This window comes from Gigantopelta aegis, chromosome 6, assembly GCF_016097555.1.
Source record: "Gigantopelta aegis isolate Gae_Host chromosome 6, Gae_host_genome, whole genome shotgun sequence".
Taxonomy (NCBI): domain Eukaryota; kingdom Metazoa; phylum Mollusca; class Gastropoda; order Neomphalida; family Peltospiridae; genus Gigantopelta; species Gigantopelta aegis.
The window spans coordinates 29,903,023-29,910,718 of NC_054704.1; positions in this window are offsets into that span (position 1 = coordinate 29,903,023).

The following is a 7,696-nucleotide window of genomic DNA, read 5'->3' on the forward strand; positions in this document are numbered from 1 at the left end:
TGTTAAAACAAGCCGAGAGAAAATTCTTTATATATATATTTTAACCATGTGTTTTAAGTAGTAAACTAGATTAGTGTATGCATATTTTGTGATAAGCCTTAAATTAGAACTTGCCATGTGTAAGCAGTTGATTAAACTTATTCTATAGCGAACGAGTTAAAGTAGTGTTTAATAATGTTTATAATTATATAGGGATATCTGTCTTCTAAGACGAATATTTGATTAGGTTTGATAATACAAATAAGTAAATAACTAAATCAGTTATTAATCTACTTTATTATTAAGTGTATATATGAATATATTCTATGTGTATATTTTATGTGCTCCTATTTATAAGTGGTATTTTGTTGACAGGTTATCAATGATGTAGCACAACCAGCATCATTATTCAAACGACCTGACCCACAGTCGGTAGGTTAAATATTTACTTATATGTGATGTCGTGATTCTGTGTGTTATAGAATATACAGACAGGTATTTATATAGTTTTATGACGTGCTTAGCACATGCTTATAGCAATGATGTGATACTTAAATTAACCTTTGAATTATAATTATATTTGATTACCCTAACCCTCAACCCTAACTAAAAATAATAATGGAGGGGACCGGGCGGATATTATACCATGTCCTTTTGTTATTCCAGGGTCGTTATTTGTGTTGATGTATGTTATACATGTACATCGGGATCTTCACATCCCTCCAGGTGATCCCCGAATAAAGAACTTAAACCCATCTGAAGTCTTCTGTGATATATATAGAACATTCGGTAACACACACAACTGTGATTCGTTTCAAGAAAATACGAGTGCAATCTTTTTATTTAACATTAGAAGGAAGCCACCACTACGGGAGTTTTGAAAAGAGATAAGATGCATTAAAACAAACTGTTTCTCATTTTCCGATGATAATCAGGAAATTAGTTCAGTGTCTTAAAAGAACAACACTAAATCGATATTTTGGATTAACATGGTATTTATTTTAAAGATATTTCTGTATATATAGCTTCTTTACTAAAGTTTGAAACCTAAATAGTATCGCCCGATATTTTTAGAATTTGTATGCTCCCCAATAACGCTATAAAAGGCGAAGTGTAATTGGTCGATATTTAAATTGTCACCTGGACATGGGAGTCCATACAATGCTGTTAGATCTACTGGCAGACAGTAGAACTAATGTTAATCAGATTGGATAGTATCCGACTAGTATTCTTCTTTTACTTCTGCGATCCCAAAGCCATGTCCAGACTTCCAGTCGTATTCTCACCAGGAAGTCTGCTGTCTGTCGAAGGGACGTCGCCGATCCCAGAGTCTCGAACTTAAGAATTTGTGTCCCACGGCAATTTTTTTAAAGAATTGCCATGGGTGAAAATAAATATGACTGAAAGGTTATTTTGCTGTATGTAAACATATTTCAAATGTGAAAATGCTAAATATTGGTAGATTATGAGGAGTACAAAACCTGGTGTACGGCAATATATTTTGCCATTGTTGAGAACTAAATATAGACATTCATCAGAGTGTGCAAGTTTGCTTGGGAGAGAAAACGGCAATGCCCGCTTTTGAGTCTATCTGCTTCAGGGTTTCAAGGTAATCCTTTTCTTTTCCCACTTCATTGCTCTTTATGATGGTTTCACCTCTGAGTATGATTGGCACGCCACGATTGAATATTGGGATGGTATCCACTGAAGGAGTAAGTATCTGAATGAAACTCGAAAAGATATATTTGGTCAAAAAAATGTGATGGAATCATTTCGATTCCATCCAGAATTTTTATTACAATTTTTACGTGATACTGACTTTTACTCTAAATTTTAATTTGTTCTATCTGTGATATTTGTAATTTTACACAGTTCTTTACACTGTGTTTGTATTTGACTCTTGAACTTTTATATTGATGTTGATCATTACTTCATGTTTTGAATTACCATAGTTTGACACCCAATAGCCGATGTATTTTTCGTGCTGGGGTCTCGTTAAACATTCATTCATTCATTCATTCATTCATTCATTCATTCCACTGAATGATCACGTTTGTTCTTTTGCTAAGGTTTATGAGGTTCCCTCCTAATAGCCAACATATTATGTTCACGTCCACAGACCCGAAGCCTCTGAAGCACAGATCTGCAGTCTGTAAGAAAAACAGTATTGGGCGAGAGATTGTCTTTTGCATTTAATATCCGACTAGTATAACACATCTTAAAAGTAAATTCCTCATACTCACCACCGAGGCAGTTATGCAGTTTATTAAATCGTCTATTTTGGATACGTTTGTGTGTATTTGTATATCATACTAAATGAATCCATTTGTGATTAATGAAGTAGGTACCCATGTATGTCTACTCTAAATGCGAACAAGAAGTGTTTAAACAGGTATGTCCTACACACTGACTTAAAACAGAATGTGTCCGAGCTACGACCTTATTTCGAAAATGTCATATTTTGCATCCTATTTCTGTTAATAAAGTGCTTATTGAAAACACAATATTTACAACGAAATCCAAGGAATACCAGCTATTATACAGTACTCGTTTAATACATCAAGGGTAATAAACAGACATTAGCGGTGATCTAAACACCAAGGGTGTCCGACTCTCAATCACTTTACCCTACCACACCGTATAACCAGCATTTGAAACAGCTGGAGGCAACAAGAATGTTAAGCAATCGCCAGTGAAATGAGTGAATACAGATGGATATGGATGCAGATATGTGAATTAAATATCTGTTGCTATTGTTATAACTAATTCATGTTTGTTTTAATGGGAAAATTTCCCGTTAAACAAAGTATACATACATACATACGTTGCAATAAAGATTGTATTGCATTTGCATTTGCATTTGCATTTGTATTTGCATTGCATTGAATTGAATTGAATTGAATTGAATTGAACTGCATTATATTGAATTGAATTGATTTGCATTGCATTATATTGAATTGCACTGCACTGCCATGTATTGTATTGCATTGCAGTTAAATTCAATTCTATTAAATTTAATTCGATTCAATTCAATTCAATATAATGCAATGAAATTCAGTTCAATTTTATTCAATATAATGCAATGCAATGCAATGCAATTCAATTAGTTTAAACAATATTTATTCCATTTACTGGTGGGATTGGTCGACAGGCTACAAGCCTATATTAGGACCTTTCCCTACATTGTTTTACAAACAAACTGATAAGAAGACAAGCAAAGTACAATTAATAAATAATAATAATAATAATAAAACATAGTAGATGAATAACATAAAAGTGAGCTACAGAAAGGAAAGGTACATACATAGAAATAATGCAGGTAGAGAAATGTAACAGTGTTAATAAGTTTCAAAACGTTTAGTGCTTACAATAAAGTCATAATGGATTTTAAAATGTCTATATTTTCCTGATTAGTTAGTGTAGATCGCCAAATAATAAAATGTTATAGTTAACATGTATAACATTAGTCCAGCAGTAGAGCAGATAACCTGGAAATTTAGTTCCCACAAAGTGTTTTTGCTGTTCTTATATCTTTGGAGGGTGCTGATTAAGAATCTGGATGATGCCACCCTGGCACCCTTGAGCGTTTTGCGTAATATGCAAATTAAGGTGGCCTTTACCGAAAGTTCATTTCTGTGTCCTAATTCACTTATTATACAAGATAAACGAACAAATATGGTGTCTACACCTATGTTTTCAGGGTCTCTGATTCAGATTAGGTCATTGCCGAAATGATCCAATAATTTGCATATGCATAATCATGCAAATGAGGGGCAATCATTAACAAAAATGCCTTTATACCAAAATCAATTTTATGGTAGATGATATAAGTAGACAAAGTATACTTATACCAAGGTTATCAGGGCTCTAGAGTCAGATTCTGCCATTGCCATTTGACAAAGTGGTCCCAAGATTTGCATATGCTTAATTATGCAAATGAGCACTGTCATAATTATGCATTATTTACACTATCCGCTGTGATACTGACCCTGTATATCTTCAACACATTGAACAGTTAATCCACGTTTCACATTTAGACCATCATCAAGTCAATATTTTCATCATCATCATCTTCTTCTGTTTCTGTTCCTTTCTGCGTATTGTATGGATTTAGGCACTGTGTTCCTCCACGACAGGTACAGAAGAATGTGCATGGTAAGTGCCCTGATCCAGACCCACATGTCAGAGAACTACACGGTTCATCAGTGGCACAGCCACAGCGAAGCAACTCTAGGACTTCAGGTGGCGCAAGGGCAACATCTGATGGAAATGTTTTAGGAGTAAGAGTTTTTGTGGTTTCATCACGTAACCATCCGTATTTTGTGGGGTCAAATGATGGGAGATCTGGTTCAGGGGCTGACTTCCATACTGCTACTTGAATATGTGTGTGGAGAACATTTCCCCTGAATGACTCATTGGTTGGCGATATAGATTTTAGTTCTGGTGCTGCAGTTATGTTTTTCTTTCCCATTTGCTTAGGCCACATTTCCACTCGAATTTCTGATAGATCACCTTTCGTTTTACTGCCATAGCATGCGCCAATGAACTCTGTTGCTTCCACTACGAATCAAGGTTTCCTAAATGGTTAAAAGTGTACCCTTCTTTCAGCTTTTTTTTACAACAATCCATATTCCGATTCCGTGCAGCGTTGCTACATTGTCACAGCCAGTGAAACAATGTGCAACCAAAATATGTGGCACTATGTTTATACTGTTCTTCACAGATGCTTGTATATCAACTAAGGCCCTCTCGGAACTTGTACCTTCCATTGTTATATTACAGCTCAGATCCTGTTGATTGCTAAACTATATTAGAAGAAAACAAACGTCAGTGTCATCACTCCTCACGCCATTGTTGGCTAAGTTTAACACCTGGTACACCATTGTTACATCTGCTTCCTCATGGGTTGTTCTGAGATCATCTCGTTTCCTCTGATGTCCACTGAACAGTTCAACAAGAATTGGTTCGCGACCTGATATAATGAGCCTCTGCTTTGTTGGTTCGCCATTAGCCAGTGCTTTTTCTATCAACTGCTCACAGATAATGTCTATCAGCTGAATCTTGTTTTCATTGACTGTCAATACTATCTTTTGTGGTGATAAAGGCCTTGACAGATTCAGCCAATGTCGACGGCTCGCATGTTTGCCCGCTCTAGCTCCGCGTGTCACACTTTTTATGCTATAGTCATAGTACCTGTTAAAGGTGAGGTAGACATCTGAAAGTGCTGCCTTACCCATGACATACCCAAGGAAGTTGTTGACGTAATCTTTTACTGTCCCTTTCTCCGGCCAATGCAGAGTCCACAAAATTGCGCACCCATCAATGACTGTAGCATCTACTTTCTCTGTTAAACGAGCAGAGACACCGGCCTGTAGTCCTAGCACTCGGGAATAAATTAGATTGACGTCATATATATCTTTGTCTCCTACTCGCACAGATTTTTTGGAAACTTCCAGTGTTACGACTTGCTTAGAAATTGGTGTGTTGAAACCGGCAGGCCAGGTTTTTTCAAACAATGCCAACTGGGCATTCCCTGTTTCCACAGACTTATCGACATTGACAGATGGTGGGGCAAATCTACCGGTGACGATGTTAATTATTTCTTCTGGTTGGTCAGTAGGATCAAGTGGATCAGTGCACATCTGGAGTTTGCTTCGGATGTTCTGCATGTCCTGCTTGTCAGACCTTATTCTATCTGGCTTCTCCTCTGTGTGTGTCGATACCTCTGCCTGCGGCTGTCTTTGGGTCATGTCCGCGACATCATTTACAACTCTGCAGCAGATATGCATGCTGAGAGCCCAGCGTTTCAAAGTTGATGGCTTCAGTGTAATGCCTATGATGACCTTTGGTCCATGTCCATATCGCATGAAAGTATTCTCAATATACATGTCTGACCAAATCCCATTCCATATGCCTGGCTTGTGGCGCATTGCGTGCTCCCCTTTCTTGAATTTTTGTAGAATGTCTTCAGGAAGTTTTTCCATAGATCTGAGGTAGTATAGTATAGTATACGCCAGCTGCAAAGAAGTAAGGCAGCATGTTTTTTAACTGCCCAGAGATGCAGAGGCCAATCACCCTCACGTTCTGCCCGAACGAACATCACCATGAGAAGTACCGGCATGATCAGACCGTCAACCCACAATCTTGTTGTCTTACTCTGTTGAGACAAAGAATCCAGTGAAATCAGCAGATCATCATAGCATTCAAGTTTATCAAGAACTGTGGACAAAACTTCTTCAGTGACAATACGTAGTGCCCTAACATTCTGGGGGAACTTTTTCCCTGAGAGCATATTTTGCACCCCACCAAAACTTGATTTCATAACATCATCAAGACCGCCATTGGCCATCAAGACCCCTACACATCCAACGAAACTCATGAGGAGATGCATACCACCTAGTCTAGGAATGAAATGTAAGAATCTGTCCTGGTAGACCCACTTAATGTTTACTGCAACCCTGTACAATTGCTGATCATTGGTGAATACCGTGACCACTTGTCCACAAGCACTGGTAAGTTTCTGGGCCTCAACCATTGCAGTTAACATAGTATCTGGGTCGGCCGGATTCATATCAATTAAAGGACGGTACACTGCTTTGGTAGCTGGTTGCATACCTTGGCCCTGTTCCCTTGACCGTGCTGTGTTAAAACCATTGAATTCAGGAGTGTGCAGATGTAAATTTCTTCAGAAAATCAAAAACCAAACATTTCGCTCGGTTGAGAGTTACAGCTTGTTGAGCTAATACACGCAATGGCAAGACACTGCGCATAGATTCACTTTCTGGCATGACTGGGTTTATTGTTTAAACTTAGTTTCTCTGTAATTACTGACATTGTCATTGTATTTTAACTGTGTTTACTGTAAATCAATTTATTACATTTTCAGTATCAGTTGGTGTTATTATTTGTTGGTTTCACGCTTAAAGGTCATTTCTACCATAACACTCGCCATAGAATCAAATAAAAGCAGATCCATTTAATGTGACCAATCATTATATCAAATACAATTCTGACAAAATATTTGTGCATAAACAAGTTAATTTCACCCACAAAGCATACAAATGCAGACATAGTCATATTGTATCTTTTATCAATTATACGGTAGGATTTGACAATAATAGCATTTTTGGTAATGACGACCCCTCATTTGCATAATTATGCATATGCAAATTGTTGGATCATTTTGGCAATGGCCTAATCTGAATTAGAGACCCTAAAAACCTAGGTGTAGACACCATATGTGTTCGTTTATCTTGTATAATAAGTGAGTTAGGGCTCAAAAATGAAATTTCGGTAATGGCCGCCTTAATTTGCATATTATGCAAAACGCTCAAGGGTGCCAGGGTGGCATCATCCAGATTCTTTATCAGTACCCTCCAAAGATATAAGAACAGCAAAGAAACTTTGTGGGAACTAAATTTCCACGTTCACCCACAATACAGCATTTCACTGCTGGACTACATGTAGATATTTCTGTAGATGGGTATTTCGATGCACCCTGAACAGAGGGCAATGACACAAGAAATGTTCGGCATCTTCCACATGATGCTCACAAACACATTTTGGATTATCCAAGATATGACGCTTAAATGTATTACCATTTAGGTTACTGTTACCCATTCTAAGTCGACAGTGAACTATCTGCTGACGTCTTTCGTCATAATAAAAGTATGATGGGATGGGTTCAGTTACATTAATTGCATGTTTGAACCTAGTT